This window comes from Acanthopagrus latus, chromosome 15, assembly GCF_904848185.1.
Source record: "Acanthopagrus latus isolate v.2019 chromosome 15, fAcaLat1.1, whole genome shotgun sequence".
Classification (NCBI taxonomy): Eukaryota; Metazoa; Chordata; class Actinopteri; order Spariformes; family Sparidae; genus Acanthopagrus; species Acanthopagrus latus.
Genome location: NC_051053.1, coordinates 17,912,116 through 17,924,324, shown reverse-complemented (window position 1 = coordinate 17,924,324; position 12,209 = coordinate 17,912,116). Strand labels below are relative to the sequence as shown.

Below are 12,209 nucleotides of genomic sequence, written 5' to 3'. Positions count from 1 at the left end.
TACATCGTTGTTTCCCAAAAACGGTTGCTAGCAGCAACATCCTGATGACATCACATAGGGCAAGAGAGATGCACGCTTTGATTGGTTGGGTACCAACATGTAGGCTGTTTTTTTCATCTCACAACAAAAATTTATGACTCTATAATAACCTCATCTGACACAATAACAAACTTGAGACATACATATTTTGCAGCCTGAGCCCAACATTATTTGTTGTGAGTACGCGAACAGACAAGGTGGCCTATTCTTACATATTGCACTTTTAACAGGAAGACATTTTTCAATTGCATTATGGGAAATGTAGGATCCATGTAGATCCATGTGCTCTGGTGAGGTTTAGGCACAAAACACCACTTGCTAAAGGTTAGGAAAAGATTGTGGTTTAACTTCAAATATTTGCTTTGTTTGCCACAAACATGGCTGTAGGATATCCTGACTTAAAAGAAGAATGTTTTCTGTTGCCAAAAATGTAGTTGTAAAACGTCCTGATGTCTCTTTGAAAATATGCAGTGTTGTCATGTTTGCATACATATCTTGAAATGCAGTCTGATCTGCTGCCACTGGCTTGGCAGCAAAGTCAAGGATCAAAAATGTGCACATACGAAAGGTTTTGTAGAAATGTCAGTATGGTGAAAGAATGTATCGGTGGTTTACACAAAGGTTAACTGCCAACATTTTATGTGGGCAACTGGGCTGATTTCAGCTTCTGTTGATTCAATTTTGACAAATGTACTTCTTATCTGTTTCACACAAGTTTGCAAGTGCAGTGCACAGTTGTGTGCAATACCACAGTAAATCTCAGGTGCAGCTTCAAGTTCAGCTATTTGGATTCATGATCAAGTAATAGTAATAGCAATAGTGTTATATGTTGTCTGTGAGCTTGTTTCATCTGCTCTGTTCTGTTGATGGTGCTGTGTGTGAGAGCACATTAGAGGAAAAGTTTAGTGGTGATGATAACGTCAACAGACATTAGCAGCATACCGATAAGAATCATTGCCCTGGGTCGTATGAGATTTTGTTCACACTGATGTTGATCCTCACAGGTTCCCAGGAATATTAGTCACCTCTTTGGTTTGAGTCAGGGTGGCTCATCACTCGTTTCCTTTGTTGCAGTGATCACTCTTCTATCGTAGTCACTGCCAGTGACCTGTATAGGAACCTCAAATGTAAACACGCCACAGTCGGCCAGGTACTGAGAATTGAAACATATCGACTGGATTTTCCCTGTGCTCTGCCGCCTCAGCAGCTCACTGATATTGAACCTCTCACTTCCTTTTTAAAGCCGCTTTGTTTACCAGCCTACATGCTATTTTTACTGGAGGCCTCTCTTTCTCTGCTCGGTCGCAGGCTCAGTTCACTGTTGAAAAGGACAAGTCCTCTTCAGCACGTGTCTCGTTTGGAACAACGTGCACTTGTGGTAATTTTTCTGTGCAACATTTGACACTATATCACCTCAGATTCAACAGGTGGCTTCTCTGCATGATGATATAACAGCCCTCGGTCAGGTGCTTCTGATCTGGTCTTTGTTTTTCTTTTTCCACTTATTCAGGATTTTTCGCTTGTTGTAGTAGAAGCATAAACAAGTTGTGCTTTTCTAAAGACTTGATGAATGATACTATCTCAACTCTACCATCCCGTCCTTGTATTAGACCAGATTGGTTAACTTGTTGTTGATTCCAACTAAATGTCAAGCTGTGTTATACAGTCGTTCACTTTTGGACAGAGCCATGCGAGCAGCTTTCTCTTGCCTCCAGTCTTTCTGATAAGCTCCGTTAATCACTTCCTTGCTCGCTAGCTTCATACATAGCTGAATCACGCAACCGGAGTTTGTAATCCAACATGTCTCTGTGATATATCCATCCTGTGTGAAGCTTTTATGCTCAGTTCAAACGGTAGCAGAAAGGTTGACGCAGCACATTTGTGAGGCTGGAGAGGGATAAAATAAAAAGCCCTAGTGCACAAATGTAGTTATTGGCAAAGTGCGTGCTAATTTGGATGAACGCAATGCCACTTTTAGAGATCAAGCTTTTACATGACATCATTAGCAGTACCTGGCAGATGTTTTGGAGGTCAGTTTTCAAGTGTAAACTGAACAATAGTCCGCTCGTCTTTCTCCTCTCCCATCATCATGAATCACGCTGACTAACCCTGCAGCGCTGTGAGAACACACCAACGGCTCACATCTTAAAATGTTACGTGACTTGGATGTGTTTTTGTAGTTTTTCTGTTGCCAAGAGGTCAATTCAGGACGAGAGCTCCGGTTTCAACTGAAGGTTAATTGAGAATATGGTAATGTGCATGTACAGTTCAAGGTTAAGTCATTGAAATGCAAAGTGCAGTGTGAGCCGGTGCAGACAGAGACCCCCAGGCAGAGTTGTTGTTTCATCACATGACTGTCTGTTCACAACACAGTGTGGGAAGAAGAAACCCAGAGAGAGAAAAGAAGAAGAAAACTTGACACCGACAGAAAGGGAGACAGAAAGAGGTGAAAACAACCTGGAGTGTCACAGGATTTGTGGTGTCAAAAGAACATGTGATGCTCCGAAATGTCCGAAAAAGATGCAAGACAGACTGAGGATGAACGTGATACAAATGTATGTTTTGTAACGACGCGTTTGTTTTGAATCCTCGAACAAAAATCGCCACTGCAGTAGCACAAAATTCAAGGTGTAAAAGTGCATAAATAATGCTGAAATGAACATCCTTTTTAAAAGTGAAAGATAAGAGGTGAGACAGTTGAAAAATTTTGACCACCCACGTCAGATCTTCTTTCAGCGTCTGTCTGTCTCACACAGACAAACAGGCTTCAGGTTCAGTGAAAATGCTTCCCACACAAAGGCCTCTGTGCATCTGTCTCGTGTGTGGGGGATGGCTTTTCAGACGTTGCATCATGTGTGGAACGATACACATGTAGAGCTGCGAGTGAGCTTTTACTGTGAGAAACATGACCGAAAAAAAAAAGACACTCCAAAACCTGGTTTGAAACGTGCAGAGACGTTAAGGGGTTAAACTTTGTTTTCCTCGTCAGCGTGTAGTTTTACCTACATTGCTTTCAGGGCACGTTTTTTTCAGTTCTCTTAGTGGGATGTCTTGAAAACCTGTTCACAGATTTCAAAGAAAGTTTTGCCACATGTGAGGTGCAGAAGCAGATGTCTTTGTTTTTCAAGACATTTCTCTGTTATCAAACATAGCTCAAGGATCTTTTTAAGGGACATCTAACTCCACAAATGTTGCACTTTAAATTGTGTTTACAGGTTTTGGGGAGTACTGCATTTGTGAAAAAAGTAGTGTGAAAATCCTTTTTGTGGCTCCTAGTGAAGCTGCATGTAATGTGATAAGTGTCCTCTAGTGATGTCACTCAGTGCATAAGTTGCATTGTGGGTAATGTGGCTCCAGATTTTTGAAAAAGAAGTATGCGTTGTTCTGTTGTATCAATTTTCAGTGTTTAAACTGTCCAAAATCGGTCCAACAGTGTTACAGGAGTGCAAAACACCGTGCCTACATTACCCACAATGCAACTTAGCCTCCGAGTGAAATCACTGGAGGCACTCTAGTAGCTTACATACAGCTTTTTCTAGAGCCACAAAAGACTTCATACAACTTCTTTTTTACATATGCAATAGTACTCCCAAGACCTGCAAGCACATTTCAGTGTGTAAAATTGCTGAAGTTATCCTTTAACTGGATTTAATACTGAACAACCCCAACCCATATTAACCCTAACTGACCATCTGATTATTATGATTATTCTTAATGTGTGTCACCGGGTCAGATTCTAACTTATCAGGGTGAATAAATCATAAAATAAAATTAAAAAGATATTGCAGTAACTATAAAATGACAAATTCTAGATGAATTTAGTCTTTCACCGATGCTGCAGATTTATGAAACACATTTGACACGTATGTTCTTTCTTATTATGAAACGAGACGTAGTCATCCAGCATCTTTCAGTGGTTAACACGTGAGAGACGATTGTTACCAGTCGAGAGGGCATCTTGTTATCTCACATACAAGAAGAAAACTCTGCGCTGCTGTGGAAATGGGGTCAATTCAGTTTTCTGTGAGAAAGAATTTGCCGGGTGTAAACACGGTTTGACACCTTTTCCGCCCTGTATATGCACATGATTAGAAATTTCAGCACGGAAACGGGTATTTCTCAATAAGAGCGTTCTGAGTGAGTGTGAGTGTGTGTGTGTGTGTGTGTGTGTACTCCACTGATTATATAGAGACATTAATGAGTCGGGTTGCTCCAAAGGAAATTAGAACATCAGAGAGAGATTTCAGGCAAGCTTGAAATGTTCTCATTTCTTAAAACAGCAGAGTGACAATGTGATGTGTAAACAAAATTGTGCAGACGTTAATTTGATAAGTTATGGAAATCTTTTATCTTGTTGGCAATATATTTACAGGAATGTTTATCTGTTAATCTGGTATCTTGCTAGTTGGAGCTGTCCAGGCAGCTGGTGGCTCACAGGGTGGAGACAAGAGGGGGAGATGGGAAGCAACGAGAGGGAGCAGGGAGTTGATGGGGATGGAGTCAGTGTGTCGTGACTCAACTGTGCTGTGTTGGAGCTCACCGGAGTTATGAGGAAAGCTGTCACACACCCGTTGTCACTCACGCTGGTATGATTAACAGTGCATACCAGCACAGTGGATGCTTCAGTCCTGTTACAGAACATAATCAGAACCAGATGAAGGCTATGGCAAAAAAAAAAACAAAAAAACAAAAAAACAAAAAAACGCTGTTTGCATTTTGCTGTTGTGTGCATGTCTCGGCTCTCCGGGTTTGATCTTATCACATCAGAGACCGGTTTTAACTTGTGCCACTCGGTGAATGTGATAAAAAAGGGTTAAAGGGTCGAAGAAAAGAAGATTTTTCAAAGATCTGAATCAGTCATTTCTTTCTGCCCAACCTGATCGCCAGAATGAATGTGAGCTAAGTAAATTTATGCAAAACCCCAGATATGTTCAAGCTTTTTCTTGTGTCGCAGCTTTATGTTTAGCATACTCTGGTTATGTTTATGCACCAGAATCAGTTTGTCAGGGCGAGGGAAATATCAGGGTTTGGTTCAAAATCACAGAATGAGATGGTCTGATTTCCACAAAAAAAAGGAAAATATCCCCTGGTGTCCTTAAAAAAAAACAAAAAAAACAAAACACCTGGTTTTCTTGCCTTAAAAAATGTCTCTACTTGTCCTTAACAATATCCAGTGGTGTGACTCAAGCTGTGGGTGGCTGCTTGGCAAGCTCGTTGCCGTATTGATGATGAAAAGAATTAATTTTAAAATGCACTGCTCTGATCACGCCATCTGTCATCACCCGCTAAGTGCCCCGCCCACAAAAATATCCCATTGGTTACACTCCATAAGTAATGGCCTGTCAGGGCTGAATAATGTGAATCTGCAGACTCAAATTTGGACTTTTGACACCAAGATTTTCAGTTGAGTGAAAATGTACAATAGCTCTAAATATCAGTTTACAAATCAATCTATCTGTACATGTCCACTGATCATATTTTCAGCCTCTGAGATGATTTTCCATAAGGTTAAGAAAAATACTTCCAGTGGGCTCGGATGATAAGTTGCTAAAGAACTCTGTATGTAAAAAAAAAAATGAATGTATTTTCGTGCTGTATTATGGCTTAATGATGGGGATTTTTCTTTCTTTTGTAGGCTGAGGCGCAGGATTGAGAAACTGCTTCACCACAGGACTATCAGGCAGGTTTCCACCACATTCACCCATCCTGACAGCCGGTGGGGAAACCACCTAAGCGCAGCTCATCCGGTAGGAGTCAACACATTTATAAACTACTGTACTGGCAGTCTTATCAGAGCCTTGTTGATAAAATCAAACATGTTTATGTGACTGAATCCAAAATGATTCCCGCTGAATCAGCTGCTCCAACATGTGGAGCTCCTGACCAGCAGTAACAGTATCTGACATTGCAGCAGCAGAAACAGCGAGATATCGTTTCTAGCTCTCTGTAAGAAGTGTTCAACCCACATTGATGCAGTTTCTTAATTATTCTTACTACAGCTTTGCTCGAGTTCTCTTTTTGTGGTTAATCTTTTTTTAATCAGTAAATGCTGAAGGTCAGGAGAACTTCACTGGTCCTGTCGAGTGTGCGACACTTGTCCTAAATCTTCAAAAACCTGCATTTAGAAAAACAAAAAATGTAGTGTACAAAAAAATCCTCCCACACAGTCTCTCAGTTTCTGTATGCAGGTTACAGCAGGGTGTTTGTGTAGTGTTTGTTTCCTTCTGCGTGCCTTTAAGGAAGACACCAGACTCAACAAAATTGACATTTCTGCAGCAGTTGCCTGTGAATGTTTTTTGATTGTTAACCAGCAGGCCCACAGTGCTGTACTGGAACAACACACACCCATTTACACGTCATGGCCTTAGAACTGGATCTGTATCCAGTTATGTATTCTATGGAGCCCCATAAGAATCTTTTCAGGATTTCTTTTGTGTTACCTCGCAATATCTTTTGTGTTTTCTCACTATAAATTATGAGTCACATCACAATACTTTTCTTCCCCTCTGCTGCTTCGTAGCCTCTTTATTATGGATCCCTCTGTTTTCACAAGACCCGGTGGTGTTCTCTATGCTCGACTCAAACTCCAGAGACCACCCTTGCGGCCAAGAGCTTCTCCGAAGGATGTGACGCCGAGAGGAGCAGCAGAAGACCGGGAGAGAGGCCGGACTGGTTCGTGTGATTACCTGCAAAAAAACCCAGCTCAAAACAGACTTTGACAAAGCCATGGGAGGAAACACTTTGAGTCAAGCATAGAGGATGCAACCAGGTCTCGTGAGAACTTGGGTTGGATGGATAATAACGTGGCTCAGAAGTAATGGAAGCAACAAAAGTACTGGGACATAACAAAAGCAAAAGGATTGTGAGGCTAAACGCTAAACTCATAGTGACATCGGATCTGTGTCATTAAATTTGTCCCAGATTCGATCACAGCTCTTCGAGTTGTAGATAGAGGGGAATATTTGTAACAATTTGAATGTGCGGTCTACAGCAAAATCTTATTCGAACCCTGGTTTAAAGAGGGGCTGACATGAACATATTGTCAGCTTGCTTTGGTGTGTTTGCAGCACTGATGTGTAGGCGACTCTGTGACTGTTGCAACATCGCACGCGGACATTTTTCGTTGTAAATTATTACTTTTCCACTCTGTCAGTTTTTTTTTTTTTCCCTTCTTCACTGCATCGGGGGGGGGTGTTTGCCTTCAAATGAGCAAACAAACCATCCAAATTGTAATATTCTGTTAACACCTAACCAAAATCTATGCCACATCCTCCCTCCTCCTCTCTCCTCCCTCACATACCATTTCCCTCCAGCCTCTAACGCGGGCTGACAGTGAGTGCAGCTGCAGCAACTCAGATTAATTTGCTAAAGTGGAGTCCATCCATCCATCAGTCCTAATGATCAATAGTATAAGTGTCATGATGTCAGCTGGGGCAAAAAAAAAAATCCAAGTGCCAACACCAGAAGCTCTCGTGTGATTGTGTGCTTGGTCTTTTATATATCAGAGAACGAGAGACTGCCTGGAAACGGAGGCGAAAAGCAAGAGCCAAGAGCTGTAGCAGCTCATATCAGCAGCTGACGAAGCATTTAGAAAACCTCAACGTGACGGTGGTGTCATGCTGCATCAAGCAAGTAAAACACAAGGTTCACACTCATTGTCTGTACTAATGGGGTTGCCAGACGTACAGCGCCTATAAACTAGGGAGTGGTAAGGACACTGCAGGTGAAAATAAACGTACGGAGCAGGGGGAGGGTGGTAATTCACAGAATAACAAGGATGATAATTTATGAGAAAACTTAAATATTGTCAGAGATCTTAAAGTCATAATTACTTGGAACAATATTGCAATTGGCCATGTATTATGCCTGAAGTGAATGATGTTATTAAATTATCCCCTACAATCTGATTTAGCAGTAAGGAAATTCTGATTTTAGCCTGGAATCACCTTATTGTCATACATTTTGGAACTTTGAAGAGCCCTGCAGGCTTCACTGTCACGTGTTTTTTTTTGTGACTTTAATGTTCAGTTTTTTTTTAGGAACATTAACTTTGTATAACTGTTGTCTCAGTAAACCTTCAGTATCTTGAGTTCCCTGATTCGACTGGTCACAACATGTTTACACCGTCATCACTGTTATTAGATTGTGAGCACGCGTCATGTTTTTCTGTCAGTTTTTTGGAACATTTGCAATAACAGCATGTCAGAGTGAGACGATTAATGCTACATTTCAATCTCACGTCTGTCTTCCTCAGACTCTTGGCAATTATGGTCTTACTGAAGGCATGATGAGTAATTATTACTTTCAGATGAGAACATTATTCCACTTTGACCTTTATGTATTCTTGCATCAGTGTGCTTCATTAAAAGTCATTCTCCACGGTTACGCAACCGCTTAAGGAGGATTTAATGTTGCTTTATAGAAAACAAATGAGTGATATTTAAGATTGTGGATGAATGAGGCCAAAAAAAAAAAAAGTTTGTCAGCTGGTTCCCTGTTTTTTAAAATCATGATCACAATCATTCCCTAATCTAATTGATTTTACTCTATATCTGCCAAACAGGTCCCCTGACTTGTAGCAGTTACCAAAACCTGAAACACAATGAACCCAGAAATGAAAGTTCAGTCATTATTTATGCACCCTGCAGGTGGAAAGTCGGGTGAAGTATCATAGTCCACAAAACAGTGAGGCAGCATTCTCCTCCTACAACAACTGAAGTAGGTGGTGAACTTGAAATGGCTTCATACAGCTTGCATGGTGTAATCTAAGTGTCTAGGATCCCAGAGACCCCACACTGATTTGAAAAGACGTTATTTTAATATCCTTTTTTAAAACTGAAATCCTCACTGTAGCTGCTAAGCACATTAGCACACATCCCATCTGAAGTGGGTGTATGAGCTCGACTGCACTTCAGAATGGAAACAGTGTCTTTGGGGATCAATTCGGGATCTTGAGACTTCCAAAAACTTGAACTATGGAGCCATTTTATATGTTTTAAAGCAAGTTCTCATCCACTTCAGTCGTTTAGGAGACTGATGTTTCAACGCTGCTTTTTAATAGTTTTGAAATGCACAGAGAAATACTGTCTCCCTGTCGATAGAGGCGTCGGATCAGAAACGTTTTTCCTGTTTTTCTAAAGGGGAGTAGCAACTAACATATTTTGTCAATAAATTGGGTGAATTGTTGTTGAAGATTTTGTCTGAAAGCGACGTCACTTATCTGTAACAAATTTTCTTGAGTGTGGGTGCGTGACAGCCCGTGTGCATCCGTGTGTCAGCTGAGTTGAAACTGAAAGTGCAGCGTGTTTCCAGTCATCTTCCCTGTGCTCAGTCTGGACTCGGCCACTTGGCCAAAGGCACACACACACTCACAAACACACACATGGCAGAGCACAAAAGCAGCAGATGTAAAAATTTCCCTCTTAAAAAGTCTTGTGCCAAAGAGCCTCCATTCATCGACTTGTTTTTACAGCTGTTTGTACGTGTGTGTGTGTGTGTGTGTGTGTGCACGTCCCAATTTGTGGTAAATGTATCACCTTTCTTTTTTCTGTTCTTCCTCGGCTCACTCATTTTTATCTCCACGTCCATCTCTTCGGTCAGCACATGAGCTCCTTCTTCCCATGAAATGTGAAAGTCAGAGCAGCGTCCAATAGAGCGTGAGCCTCTCGCTCCAGCTGAGAAGTAATTTCTTTCATCCTGCCAACTTTGTCCACCTCAAACGATAGGTTTCCAACTTTTGAATACTCAACTCCTCCACTGAAAACATTTGGACATTGTTATGGCAGGAGGAGCACAGGTGTTACTAATAACTTTAATGACGGCTCTCTTCTATTGGCAGTGTGAAACTGAAGCAGCCGTGATTAGCGTGCCTTTCTTACTCTGGCATGTCAAAGTGTCTTATGAAAGAAATTGGCCCATGAAAGGGTAATTGGTCACTGTGTGCATCTCATCAGAAGGAAATGGGAGGCACAGGAGATTTTTCAACAAAATAAAAATTGTGTGGCGTGTAGGGATGATGTTTATTTTAGACAGATACGTGGAACATATTCTGGAAAATGAAGATGCAGGTTGAATTGCGGCATCTGTCAAGTTTGTGATGAATACATTTTTTTCTTTTTTCTTTTTTTTTTAGCTTTGATAGTGAGTAAGATGTGCCCTGTGTGTAAACTTCAACTGTAGAAGAGTTCAGCAGTCGCTGGAAGTCACAATGCCTGTTCCTACAAGTTTCTCCCTTTCATAACTCTTTCCACATTTGAATTTACAAAAGCAGCAAGACCAGTGAAATAAATAACTTTTGCCCCTAAGCAGATCCTGCTGAAACTTTAAAAAGGTGACACAACTGATACCAGCAGAGAGAAAAAATAGACCGGAACCGAGTCACCAGAATAAATGTTGGTGATGTACATTTCTGCAAAGCACACAGAAGCTTTTGTTTCTGCATTTTCAATTTTAGGTCTGGCTAGGTTGAGGCAAAAAAACAAACAAACACTTGGTTAGGGTTTAGGCTGAAGATGTCACTGACTGTTAGTTTTTGTTTCCTCAAACATGGCTGGAAGTTTGATGGAGGAGGTTTCCTTTAAGATATCCAGGGACGTCACACAAATGTTGAAACGCAGTCTCGAACTGCCTTTACTGTAATTCCACCAACATCATCTCTACCTCCTGACATGGATCTCATGTCATGAACTCGTCATCGGTTGAAATGTCAATATTGTAGCTTAAGACATGGACAAAATAAATGCGGCAGTGCTTTGCAGAAAACATTAATTTCCAACATTTTATCCAACGAACATCCTTAAACCAAAGAAACTTATCTTTAATCAGTTTTAACCCTCCGAGCCGCACCACTTATTTTCTTTAATTGATCTGCAGCCATGTTAGAGAACAGAAGAAGAGACCATGCATTGTTCTCACTACAGTCACAAAATGGGTAACGAGGAGAATTATCTGTCAGCTTGTATGTCGCAACAACAGCTCGATGCTCACAGGCTTTTTTAACGTGAGTGGCTGTTTTTGAACCTTTGATAAACAGACCACGTTAAATGTTCTTTGTGGTTTCTCTGTGCAGCTGTAGGCAGCTTTTACTTCATTTGATCTCAAAGGATCAGTGAGTATGTTTTAAATGTTGGTTTGCTTTCAGGGTGTTAACACGGCAGCACATGTTGCAGGTTGCAGTCAACAAGCGAGCTATGTGTATGATGGTAGGCCAGTTGTTACTTCTTCATGTATAAGAAGTTGCTACATTTCATCTGCTTTTTCACTCTGCAGTGTCTTTATTTCTTATTGTTCGAGTGTCCAGACTTATTTTAACCGTGGACATGGGAACTAGCGGTGCTGAAAGTTAAAAAATTATAAATGCCTTCAATTATCAAGCAGATCTGGGTTCTATACGCTTATGTACACTGCTACACTGCATTATTATGGACTATGACGCTGTTCATTCCTGGCCGGTGATCCAATCAGAAGGAGACAGCTCACGTGTTTCGACAGGCATCTGGAGTGGCCACTTGTGATCACATCTCACTTCCCCGCTCTATCCTTTTTGTACAAATAAATAAAAAGGATTTAATGTTTGAAAAAAATAAGAATTTGAGATCCAAAGCATTACACAATGATTATAGAGTTCCTCCTAACTCAACAACTCACAAAATGTAGTGAGTAAAGGGAGCTCTGGGTGTTATCTGTCCCTCCTCAGCCCCTCGCTGTTGTCGTGACTGCTTTGATGCAATGCAAAACTCAAATTATTGTAAATTATTGTTGATAATGATTACATCTAAGCTCTCCTGGCCATTCAAATTAACACAAAAACATGAACACCAGACACCATTTACTGCGACTGACTTTCAAACAGGTCTTATACAACAGCCATCAGGTCATAATGTTCAATGTTGTTGAAGCTGTTTTAGACTGTTAATTCAGTGCTGTACTTTGAAGTGCTGTTGAAATATACTGTGTATATATTAATATAAATATCAGAAACTCCTCTCAGCATAACATTGTATAGTCAGCACCACAGAATGGCCATAATGTTGAATCTACATCTCTCTAAAACAAGCTCAACACCTCTTTGAACACCATAACCCTCACGAAGGCGGGAGTTACTGCATTAGCCGAGATGTACTTGATAAGTAGAGTGTATAGTAGGTAGCAAGAGCAGCATTCGGTTCAGG

General features: G+C 40.9%; 1 long non-coding RNA gene across 1 annotated transcript in view; it reads left to right on the top strand.

Annotated features, from left to right (window-relative positions):
- LOC119033555 overlaps nucleotides 1–12,209 on the top strand; it is a 77,704-nt gene that overhangs the window by 55,774 nt on the left and 9,721 nt on the right. Inside the window, exon 3 of the long non-coding RNA XR_005079290.1 lies at nucleotides 5,675–5,786. This is a non-coding gene — a long non-coding RNA (uncharacterized LOC119033555). The remainder of the gene's footprint in view (nucleotides 1–5,674; nucleotides 5,787–12,209) is intronic.